At 53.9% G+C, this 12,633-nt stretch overlaps 1 protein-coding gene across 2 annotated transcripts in view; it reads right to left on the reverse strand.

Moving 5' to 3' along the window:
* The window catches only part of VSTM4 (V-set and transmembrane domain containing 4), a 100,104-nt gene that overhangs the window by 70,591 nt on the left and 16,880 nt on the right, over nt 1-12,633 (reverse strand). The window lies entirely within an intron of this gene.

Below are 12,633 nucleotides of genomic sequence, written 5' to 3' on the forward strand. Positions count from 1 at the left end.
CTGTATTTCGTTTCCATTAACTTAACTTTATATAGCATATGTGGTCCATGGCCACCAAACTGAAGAGCTCTGGAGAAGAGATCTAGGACCTGAATAAAAAGAATGTATCATCTATCTATCATATAGCTATCACCTATCATCTATCTATCTATCATCTATCTATCATCTATCATCTATCTATGTTGTCTTTCAGAGAACAATAAGGGTAGCTGAGATATATGTACACAGAGATAATGTGTAATTATGTAATACAAATGTATTTACGGAATATAAATATGTAATTAGCAAAGCTAAAATGCAGCTTTTCCCCGCTTTTCTAATTGTTCTCAGAGGAGGGCCGGGTCTGCTGTAAGTTAGCCTATAGTTCTGGAGAAGAACTCCTTTCCCATTAGAACCTGAATTCCCTGACCAGAGCCGTATCTCCACCTGCATATCCCCATCCCTGGGCACACGCCTGGCAGCTGGCAGAGGCCGAGTAAATAAACAATCTATTTCCTTCTAATGGCCCCACCAAGGAGGCACCCAGGCGTGGACTCAGTGGGTACTTGGTCCTGCACGGTATTAGACATGTCAGACAATCTGTCTACCATCCTTCTTGCCTCATTGCTCCACTCACAGCGTCTGCACTCGCTGACTGTGAGAGCAAACAATCAGATCCCGCCCTTCAAGAATTTAAACTAAGAAAGCGTGCATATGGTTGCTGTGGACCCTCGGACTGGAAGAAATCGTGGACTTTGGGGCAGGCAACTGTGTGTGGAAAACGGGCAAGCAGAACAGAATGAAGACAGACCCTGCACAGGAACGGAGGGAGTGAGAGGCCTACGGGGCTGAAAGGCTGGATCTTGACGGCACCTTGCATCCCCAGAGGGCTGATGTGTTCTTTGCTGTCCTTGCCTCTGGAGCTCGGTGCTCTTAAATTACCCCTCCTCTCTCCTGAATTAGCGTGCATGGGTTTTCACAGCTTCACCTAATTAACCAGGGCCAGGCTAACCACAAAGAGTCTGAATGAACACAGTACAGAAATGAGAAAGAGAAGCAGCTCCTATCAGTGGTTCTCAACCTGTGGGTCGCGACCCCTGAAAATACACCCTGCATATCAGATATTTACATTACGATTCGTAACAGTAGCAACATTACAGTTATGAAGTAGCAACGAAAATAATTTTGTGGTTGGGGGTCACCACAACATGAGGAACTGTATTAAAGGGTCGCGGCATTAGGAAGGTTGAGAACCACTTTATGCTTACGTTGCCAGCACCAGGTGAGCCCACCACACCAGAGCCTCCCCACTGCGAGTGGCTCCAGGACAAGCAGCGGGTGCCATGGGGCTGGTCGGGAGTGCAGGACCACTCGAGTGCCAGCCCAGATCTGCTGGACAGCACCTGCTTTCAACCCAGAGTCCCTGGTGAATCACACGCATTTAAAGTTCAAGATGAACAGACGTAGACTGGGTTGAAACTGGGTTAAGTTGCCATTTGCTGGTTGTGTGACTTTGGGCAAGTCACTTAACTGCCGGTGCCTCAGTTCCTCATTTGTTATGCAGGGATGACCAGGAGCCCCCACCTCAGGGTAAGTGTGGGTAGCACAGGGATCAGTACATGTGACATGCTCAGAACAGCGCCTGAGACCTCGCGAGCCCTCTGTGTCCACAAGGACACCGGGTCTCCAAGGCGGGGACGTTCAGTTTATCCCCCTCTAATTCCCACACCTACGCCTGCCTGCCCCGTGCTGTCGGCCTCGAGTGTGACTCCCCCGCTGTTCAAATGGCCATGGACGGAGCTCCCTGTCATGTGGCTCACTGTCTGCAGCCCGAACAGGCTGTGACCATTCCAGCAAAGCCAAGTGCCTTCAGATCTTTGCTTATTCATCTTTTTTCTTTTTTTCTTTTCAATAATTATGGACCCCTGATTTAGTCCAACTTTAATTCCCTTTGCCTTACATGGGACAGGGGGCCCGGACCCCCTCGCTGGCGTGTGGGGACAGGTGCTGCAAGGGCCAGCGAGCTGGGACTCGGAGCAGGGGTTCTGGGTGCACCTCCCCAGTGCAGCTGCCTTATGGGTTCGCAGAGCAACTGATCAACACCATGGCCGGAATCTTATCTGTTCCAAGAAAGAAAATCTTCACATAAACTCAGCAGAGTCTCCAAGATTTTCCCAAGGTTCCGCATAACCATCTTGGTCCATTGTCAAGCCACCTGTCTGAGTCCACACACCACGAGAGCACACGGAGGGGAGGGGGAGGGGATCCAGCCAGGCTGACATGGCGGCAGGGCTTGGTAGCGGACAAGCAGTGGCCCACCTCGCTCGACGGGTGCAGCTGCGCAAGGCGGGGAGGACGTAGTGCGACAGGTCAGGGGAGCAGAAGGGAGCCATTTGGCCTCAGCATCAAGCCCTTTCCTCAAAGCAGCTTTACCAGGAACAGAGTGGCCACTTGGTTTTGTGTGACTCCTACACCCGTGTATGAAGTGCACGGGCTCAGGGTGGAGAGGGGAGTGAAGAGCACTCAGAAGGTCATCATCACTGGTCTACGGACCGCTCTGTCATTCCCTGCAGTCCTGGCACCCAGGGGCACAGCACCCTGCCCTCCGGGGCGGGGGGCCCAGGTGACTGAGCTGCAGGCCGTCCTGGGCCCTCCCCGAGAGCAGGACATGCTGTGACAGACACCGGGCCTTGGTCCTTTGGAAAGAACTGCTTGAAAGTGGCTCAGGATCAAACAGCCTGGGAGAATGCAGGGCAGAGGCCCCGAGACACCCAGATCCTATCTGCTGGCGTCTGGAGGCAGCAGCCCCGTGAGGGAAGCCATCGCTCTGCGCTGTGCAACAGGAGCCTTCGCTCCGAAGCGGAACAGGATGCCGACTCCCCCGGGGGAGTTTCACAGGCTGAGGCGACAGTCCCGTTGTCCGGCCCCTTCCTGGGCTCGGCTCCGTGAGGACACTGACGCCTTCCCAGACCTGCGGGAGGGACTGAAGCTCCCATTGGACAGATGGCTGACGAGGTTCAGAGGCCCCTCTCCTGTGCTCTCTCCCACCTGTTCCTGTAATGAAGGGTCCTACCACTAGAGACGTTTACATGGCATCTACAGGTTACATCAGAGTACGCGGCACCTTCCCACACAGAAAGCCTCGCAGGATGCAGGCGTTGGTGGAAAGGGTGTGCAGGGGCCCTGGCACAGGCAGAGGATGCTGCCACAGGGGCAGAGGATGCGCTGGGGGAGACCTTGGGGCGGGGGGGGGGGGGGGGGGGGCAGGGCAGGCACGCCTCCATGTGGCTCTGTCTCGGCGCCGGCTGGTAAGTGCTCTCCAGATCCCCAGGCCTTGACTGTACAGGCCGTGCCTTCACATACTGCTCAGAGCCCCACGTCCTAGAATCCAGTGGTAGGAGGATTCACTGGGACTCCTGTAACACGGAGATTTCCAGGCGTCACGCTGAGCTTCTGGTGCGAGAAATCCAATCCGGGGAGAGCTCAGCATCGCGTGGAGGGGCACACCTTCCCCGAAGTCTGATCCCTGATCCGGGGCCGCCCCGTGCGGAGAAGCCCCGCTCGCACACACACTCCTAGTGAAAAGTGGGTGTCCAGTCCACAGAGACGCGGGGGAGGGAATTCAAGTCTTGAGGAGTCAGGCCTGCGCCCCAATCTCCCTTCCGGCCTAGGGCAGGGTCCAGGACTGGAAACTAAACCAACCTCTTCAATTTAATCCAGGAAAACAAGACCAAGAACAAACCTCAGGACTAAGCCAATCTCACAAGTGTGTTTACAAAGGACCCAGACGGGCCCTTCAACAGCAACGCCTCCGCAGGGAGTCTGAGGATGGTGTGTCTGCCAGGTGCTGCCTCAAGCGGGGCCGGAGGCTCTGAGTCCAGAGGCCTTCCTCCAAGGGCCTCTGATACTTCCCGCCGCCTCCCCGCTGACCAGGTTCTCTTGTTCCTTACCTGCCTCTCAGCTGAAGGGAAGGGGCTGTGCTTTCTTCACTCCCTCGACTCCTTCCTGGCCCGGAACAAGTCAGAGTTTCTTTAAAAGAAGGAATGAGCCCTGACCAGTTTGGTTCAGTGGATAGAGCATCAGCCTGTAGATTGAAGGGTCCCAGGTTTGATTCCGGTCAGGAGCATGTACCTTGGTTGTGGGCATGTACCCAGTAGGGGGTGTGCAGGAGGCAGCTGATTGATGTTTTTCTCTCATCAATGTTTCTAACCCTCTATCCCTCTCCCTTCCTCTCTGTAGAAAAACCAATAAAATATATTTTAAAAAATAAAAAATAAATAAAAGAAGGAATGAACGGAGTGAGCATTGTGCCGTGTTGTGGGTCGAGGTGCTGGGCCACAACGTCATCACATTCTGGGAGATGGAGCCCCATCCTCCCCGCCAGCCCCTCCCCTGGCAGCCCTGCTCACAGGCCACCGAGGCCGCTTCCCAATGACGGCCTGGCCTGGGCCCTGATGCTTTGGGTCTGGTGTGACTGAGTTTATGGCCTCGGAGTTCTCAGTTTCCTACAGAATGGGGGGAGGGAGCCCTCAAACCTCACGCAGAGGTTTCCTTAGCTCTTCATGTTCAAAGGAGAAGGGAAGGCCGGGCCCCTGCGGTAGACCTTGCTACGTTGCACTCAGGGTGTGCAAATCTGGAGAGCAGACACCACCCTGCCTCAGTTTCCCCAGGCAGCATTTTCCACAGATCAATGGGAGAGAAAAATCTACAGGCACCGGAAGAGGTTGGTGGTATGAAATATGCACAAGGAAAGACCCTTAAATAAAATAGAGTCAAAAACTTTGCTCCAAATTTTAAAACTTGATATTCTCAGTTCACTGGCCCTTCTTATTCAGTGATGGTTCCCAAGGAAGAACTGCATGTGGCTGCCCCACTATGTGTAGCTGGGACGGCATCCCAGGGAAGGCAGCCGCGGCCGGGACAGACCCTGCTCCGGCGCAGAGGTTTGCCTGGTGCCTGGGCTCCCTCCCGCGCCTCTGAGACGCAGGCCAGAGGCCGAGTCTCCTGGGGCTCGAACAAAGCCTGTGAGTGAGGACGGCCGGCCGCTCTGATGGGCAGCGATGAGGAACGGAAACGCCGGAGCGCTGTCTATTTCAAGTCCTTCTCTCCTTTTGCATTCACTCTAAGACAAATTCTAAAACACAAACCCAAAGAGCAAACATAAGACATATTAACAGACTTCCCACGGCAACAAGGCTGTTAGACACGCAATCAGCTACAGAATACAGGCCGCGCGTCCCCGAACAGCCGTTAAGGAACTTTGAAACTTAGGGCTTGGTAACTGGCCCTCTCCAAATACTGGCCGACTCCAGGATCGGTCTGTATTTTTCCTTGCTATCACCTCCCACTCCTTGTTGCTATTAATTAAAACAGCATTCTACCGAAGGGTTTAGCTCACGCATTCATTCTTCTATCCAAAGGAACTCTGGCGCTCCGAGTGCTGTCGGTGTGAGGATGCAGGCAGGGAGAACCCAGCACAGTCTCGGGAGTAACTCCCTGGCCAGGCCCACATGCCAACCGTTCCTTTCATCACTGTCCACCCTGGCCCAGGCCGACCACAAACATGCACCCAACGCCATCAAATCATTTGCAAACTCCTCTCCTCCCCAGCCCACACCTTTGCTCAGGCTATTTGGTCTCCTGATACAGCATGGCCCCTCACTGTCACCTGAAGCCCCAGCAGAAGCCCACAGCCTCCCAGGTGCACGGTCATATCCTGTCCTCTCTTACTCCCCAAGAATATCCTGTCTCTCTCTTACTCCCACGCCAGAGTGACCTTCGTGTGTGGCCCCCTTGCACTCTCGTTTTTATTAGCCACCTCGACTCTGCCTATCAGATCTATCCCCACATCTACACACGTCTCCTCCCCTAGACTGTGAGGCTGGGGCCCGGGAGAGTGGGAATCAATCGGGCAGATTACACATCTGCTCGGTTTGCATTTTCAGTCCCTCCAATGCCCAGACCGTGGCTGTCGGAATGAGCGTAGGTACAATGAAGAATTGTTTTACGTGGTGTTTAAATTACACTCCAGTTGTCAATGTGTTCCCTTTGAGCATCCGGACCTGTTGACACTTTAAATATCATGATGTGTGCTTGTTTAATTAAGAAGTAGCACTCAATGCTTACTTAATCTCATCCCTAATTCTCTCTTCCATGTCTCCGGAGAAAAAGGAATTCTTTCATTTCTTCCACTGAAACTTGAAACGTTGGTTCCCGGTGGCAGCACTCTGAGATCCAGTGACCAAGTCCCCTCTCACTCTACGTCATACTTCCATCTTTGCCCCCAGGTGCTTCTAGGCAACACACTGCCACTTGCTTGGTGGACTCCTCACATTTAGAGGACTTAGATGATCCTAAGTCAAACAGCAGTTTGGCTCACTGGACTGTGCTGTGTGGGTTAGATGGGAAGCTGACACGACTGCAGGAGTGAGCCTGTGCCAATCGCTCCCAACACAGCTCTGTCACCGAGAGGAGCGGCTCCACTTCCCGGCGCATCTGAGTCTGGGGGTGGCTGGCTGACGGCCCACGGAGGGTGATTTTTCCATGACGTCTGGGGACTCGAAGCTGCTGATGCCCTAACAGCAGAAGCCAAAAATGAACGGCATGGCCAGGTCACTCTTGTGCACCCCGGAGGTTGTGCTTCCTGGTGAGAGGGCCGAGCCAGGCCTCAGGCTCAGTGCCTAAAACTGGTCCATCTAAACCCTCAGTGACGGCAAAGACCACATGGCTCCTGGAGCCTGCCTTCCACAGGGAGCCCTCAGGCTCCCTCCCATCCCCACCCAGCTGCCCTCTGGTTTAGAACAAGACCTGCATGTCCTGGGAGGGACCAGGCCAGATCAGTGTCCGCGCAGGACACGTGTGGCCATCACAGGGATAGCAGGCAGGATGGAGAAGGCATACAGGCTGTGAGGCCCCCACTGTGTGGGAGCAGGGGCCAAAAGGGAGATGGAGGGATTACTGAAGAGCAGAGACAACACACAACCAGAAGTGCCTGGCTGCGGCGACAGGGACAGAGGCGGTGAGGGCATGTGGAGGCAACGGGACCCTGATGTCCCGGTGATGGGAAGAGGCAGCTAATCTATTAACTGCACACAACAGAGGCACAGCAGTGACCTGCCAACCCTGAGTGTGGGGAACAAACACGGGGGCAGACATGCCTTGGCAGCGACAGGGACAACGAACGTCTTCCGAAAGTATCATTAATTGCAAAAAAATTACCATCACTAGTGAAACATTATTTTGCACTTATTGGAGAGGTGTGGGCCCTCTACAGATCAAATCTTCACCTCATTTCAAAAGTGACCTTGGGCCCAGCTGGTGTGGCTCAGTGGTTGAGCATCGACCCACGCACATGCCCAGGTTGTGGGCTTGATCCCCAGTGCAGGGTGTGCAGGAGGCAGCCAGTCAATGTTTCTCGTCGATGTTTCTATCTCTCTCTCTCCCTTCCGCTCTTTCTAAAAGTCAATTAAAAAAAGAAAACAGAAAAAAAATATTTAAAAGAGAAAAGTGATCTTGAAATTCACCCCAAAGAGAACAGCTCACCTCAGTCTCTGGGGACGTATCAAGCTTGCAGATTCTAGGACAGAAATCTATAATAATAAAAGCGTAATATGCTAATTAGACCAAACGTCCTTCCTTCTGGACAAAGCTGCAGTGGGCGGGGACCACAGCAGAGGCGGCAGAGTTGGCAGAGGCGGCAGAGGTGGCAGAGGCCCCCGGCCGTGGGGGCAGCTGGTCGGGGCTAAGGCCCTTGCAGGAATTTCATGCATTGGGCCCTCCAGTACTACATGAAAAAGCAAAACCCGTAGCTACTTCTTTTGGTTTAAGGCCATAAAGAACAAAGAACATGTGGACATTTCTGCACTATCTATCTATTATATCTTCAATCCAAACAGGGGACACCCCCAAAATAAACAAGTCACCCGAGAACAGGTCCTGTGAGAAACTTTGTCTCCTACTGGAAAATACCCAAATGTCTGCTCAACCTCCCTCCATTTCCACCCCAACTGCCTTGTCCCCCAGCACTAGGCCTGCTGTGCCTCAGCCACGGCTGCAGACACTCAGACCTCCCGCCATTCCTGGGGCTGGTGGGTTCCCCTGCAGCTCACCTGCTCATGATGACTGAGCGACAAGCGGTTACCTCGGAATGGTTGTCACTGGAGCAGAGGGCACAGGGCTCCTGGGCAACTGCTGTGGAAGTGGGTACGCCTCCTTTCAGCCCAGAACCGCGCTCCTCCGAACCACGTGCACTCTGACCTCCTCCAGACCACGTGCACACTGACCTCCTCCCGACCACGTGCACACTGACCTCCTCCCGACCACGTGCACATTCACCCCTCCAGACCACGTGCACATTCAACCCTCCAGACCACGTGCACACTCACTCCTCCAGACCACGTGCACACTCACCCCTCCAGACCACGTGTACACTCACCCCTCCAGACCACGTGCACATTCACCCCTCCAGACCACGTGCACACTCACTCCTCCAGACCACGTGCACATTCACCCCTCCAGGCCACATGCACACTCACTCCTCCAGACCACGTGCACATTCACCCCTCCAGGCCACATGCACACTCACTCCTCCAGACCACGTGCACACTCACTCCTCCAGACCACGTGCACACTCACTCCTCCAGACCACGTGCACACTCACCCCTCCAGACCACGTGTACACTCACCCCTCCAGACCACGTGCACATTCACCCCTCCAGACCACGTGCACACTCACTCCTCCAGACCACGTGCACATTCACCCCTCCAGACCACGTGCACACTCACTCCTCCAGACCACGTGCACATTCACCCCTCCAGGCCACATGCACACTCACTCCTCCAGACCACGTGCACACTCACTCCTCCAGACCACCTGCACACTCACCCTTCCAGACCACGTGTACACTCACCCCTCTAGACCACTTGCACACTCACCTCCTCCAGACCACGTGCACATTCACCCCTTCAGATTACGTGCATACTCACCCCTCCAGACCACGTGTACACTCACCCCTCCAGACCACGTGCACACTGACCTCCTCCGGACCGTGTGCACACTGATTGTGTGCACAACTCCTCTTATTGTGTGCACACTCACTCCTCTAAACTACGTGCACAATGACCTCCTCTGATTGTGTGCATACTCACTCCTCTGGACTGTGTGCACACTCACCTCTCCGTACCATGTGCACACTGACTTCCTCTGGATTGCATGCACACTCACTCCTCTGGACTGTGTGCACACTCACCTCTCCGTACCATGTGCACACTGACCTCCTCTAGATTGCATGCACACTCACTCTCTGGACTGTGTGCACACTCACCTTTCCGTACCATGTGCACACTGACCCCCTCTGGATTGCATGCATACTCACTCTCTGGACTGTGTGCACACTCACCTTTCCGTACCATGTGCACACTGACCCCCTCTGGATTGCATGCACACTCACTCTCTGGACTGTACCTCTCCGTACCATGTGCACACTGACCTCCTCTGGATTGCATGCACACTCACTCTCTGGACTGTGTGCACACTCACCTTTCCGTACCATGTGCACACTGACCCCCTCTGGATTGCATGCATACTCACTCTCTGGACTGTGTGCACACTCACCTTTCCGTACCATGTGCACACTGACCCCCTCTGGATTGCATGCACACTCACTCTCTGGACTGTGTGCACACTCACCTCTCCGTACCATGTGCACACTGACCTCCTCTGGATTGCATGCACACTCACTCTCTGGACTGTGTGCACACTCACCTCTCCGTACCATGTGCACACTGACCTCCGGATCCTGGGAAGAGCTGCTGCAGCCTCACCCGTCAGCACTGCTCTTCCACTGAGGACACCGGCCTTCTCTAGACAGCAACAGGCTGGCCTTGGGGAGCCCATTCCAGAGCCCAAGCCACGCTGGCTCCTCCTGCTGCCCCGAACGTGGGTATTTCCCAGGACACCGTCCTTGGCCCCCGCCCGCCGGGGGTCTCACCCACCCCCTGGCTTCACCTGCCTGACTTAGAAATCAGGGCCCAGCAGCCAGGGCGGCCAGATCATCGCCTCCATGTACCTGCCATCGTGCAGCATGGCCTGCCACCATGTCACTCTGAACCCTGAACCCCCCCGGGGGAGCGGTCTATCCCACGCCGTCCCTCTGTCAGCTGTGGGCACCGCCCTGCACGTACTTACTGAGTTAGACCCCTGGGAGCCCCCCAATCTCTCTCCCTTGCCCACATCCAGCCACTTCTGAAGTCTTCTCATTTGACCTCTTACTGCCTCTCCATTTCTACTTCTAAGTTTAGCCTTCCATCTTCAAGGCTGAACAACTACAAAAGACACTCCCTCCTCACCCTCTAGTCTGCTCCTCAAAATCCACGTCCCAAGCAGCCAACAGACGGATCCAGCAAAAGACTCTAGATGCTTCCCAGGCTCCCCAGGGCCTAATGCAGGGAATCCTCCAACTTCCCAGTGATCCAATCACCTGGACTGTGTGTTCAATATTCCAGTTCCACCCCAGACCGGCCAGTCTCTCCTGGCGAGGCCTGGGGTCCTCCTGTCAGCAGTGGTCCTGCCGATGCTCATCAGTAGGCACAGGTGAGACTACTGCCCTACAAAGTCAAGTGTAAATCCCTTACCTTGGGTCCAAGCTCTTCTACCACCAGGCCTGCCTCTTTCCCCTACTCAGCTCTCGCTGACCCTGGCTCCCAGCTTAGGCTGCAGGGGCCCTGACCCACTGCTGTAGGGCCTCGCTTTCCACCCCATGCCCCGCTGAATCCCAGTGTCAGCAGAAGCACTGCCTTCTCCCTCATCCCAGGAGGATGGATCCCACAAGGCCCCGTTTGCTCCCTTATCATTGCACTTACACTCTAACATCATGTCTGTGTGTATCTGCCACCCCTGTGGAGAGAGCCCAGGCATGTGTCCCCAAGTTTCCAGCATACGAGGGCCTAGTGCAGAGCAGGCTCAGTAGATGCCCACTGAGTGAGGTGGAGAGAGAATCCACCAGGCACTGCTGAGCCCTGCAGCCAATATTATCTCCAACACAATTTCTTCCCTGAGCCCAGCACAGCTCCTCGGCTGAACTTACCATGTCTCCGAAGGCTGCCACTCGCTTCCTTATCATCTTTCCCCTCCTCTGTAGTTTGAATCTATCTTTCTGGAAATGAGGTTCCCAAAAGGACTGTGTCGTCTGCATTACAGTCTCACCAGCACAGGACACATGACACAACCGTCTTCCTTCTCAGGGACACCAGGACAATTCGCACGAGGACGGAAACGACAGGCTGCCGTGCTGCCATATCGCATTGCAGACGCACATCTAGTCAGCGCCATCGCCGCCGAAGTCCCTCCCGGGGACAGCCGAGCCTCCCCTTGACTACCCAACAGGGCCCGCGGCCGTTTCCCCCAAACGTCTTGCTTTGCCATTTTCCAAATTGAATCTCATTCTGTTATTTCCTGCCTGTATGTCTTACCTCCCTGGATTCATTTTTATTATGTTTCACTCCTCGCTGACATTAAGAACATTTGCCAATTTTGTATTTTCTGTAACATTCATTAGGGTGCAGTGTGCTCCTTTTTCAATGTCATTGATAAAACAATTAAATGAAATCAAACCCAACACTGACCCTCCTGGCTTTCCCCGGAAACCTCTCCAGAGGCTCCCGCCATGTGTCCCTTAGGACGCGTCGGTCCATTTTCTCTGCAGGCTGGGCATCTCGCTCGGCGACACCTCCTGGCACAGCAAGTGAGGACACTGTAGCATCCTTTGCCCTCTCTTCTACTTTGTGTGATAACAGTGACTCTGACAAGCTCATCTGGCATCGCAGCTTCTCTCAAACAAGCCAAGCACCATGTCACTGTCACCTGCAGGCTCATATATGTTCATTCTTCATTAATGGCCACTTCATTTTGTGCCAATCAGCACCAGTCGCCTTACAGCCGGGAGCCCTCCCCCCACAATCTCACACATACTGCACATGGTTTGCACTAAACACATAAGCTACACATGCCATAGGTGGACGAGCTCTCAACAGGCTGGCACATACCAAGAAGGCCTCGTGGGGGAGGAAGGATGGGGGAGGAACCTTGAATAAGATGTACAACTGGAATAGGCCAAGGCAAAGAGGGGTGAGGTCTCCCAGAGAGGGTGGCACTGTCCACCAAGTCAAGCGCATGTCCTTCATTCATCAAGTACTTTTGAGAGTCAGCTGTACACCAGATATTGTTCCAGGCATTCATAGTCTTCATCACCATCATCACCATCCCCAAAAAGTATATATTATGAGGACCAATCCATGGGAAAAGGCATTGTCAATGCTGGTGGGAATAAAAACTCATTTAAAGCGTCAATTCAACGCTTTAAATTGTATGCATCTTTAAATTGAGTATACCACTGGCCCCTGCAACCTTATTTCCGGGACTTCATTCTTTTTTTTTTTTTTAATATATTTTATTGATTTTTTTACAGAAAGGAAGGGTGAGAAATAGAAAGCCAGAAACATCGATGAGAGAAAAACATCGATCAGCTGCCTCCTGCACACCCCATACTGGGGATGTGCCTGCAACCAAGGTACATGCCCTTGACCAGAATCAAACCCGGGACCCTTCAGTCCACAGGCTGACGCTCTATCCACCAAGCCAAACCAGCTAGGGCTCTG

Source organism: Myotis myotis, unplaced genomic scaffold (genome assembly GCF_014108235.1).
Source record: "Myotis myotis isolate mMyoMyo1 unplaced genomic scaffold, mMyoMyo1.p scaffold_m19_p_24, whole genome shotgun sequence".
In the NCBI taxonomy this organism is placed as follows: domain Eukaryota; kingdom Metazoa; phylum Chordata; class Mammalia; order Chiroptera; family Vespertilionidae; genus Myotis; species Myotis myotis.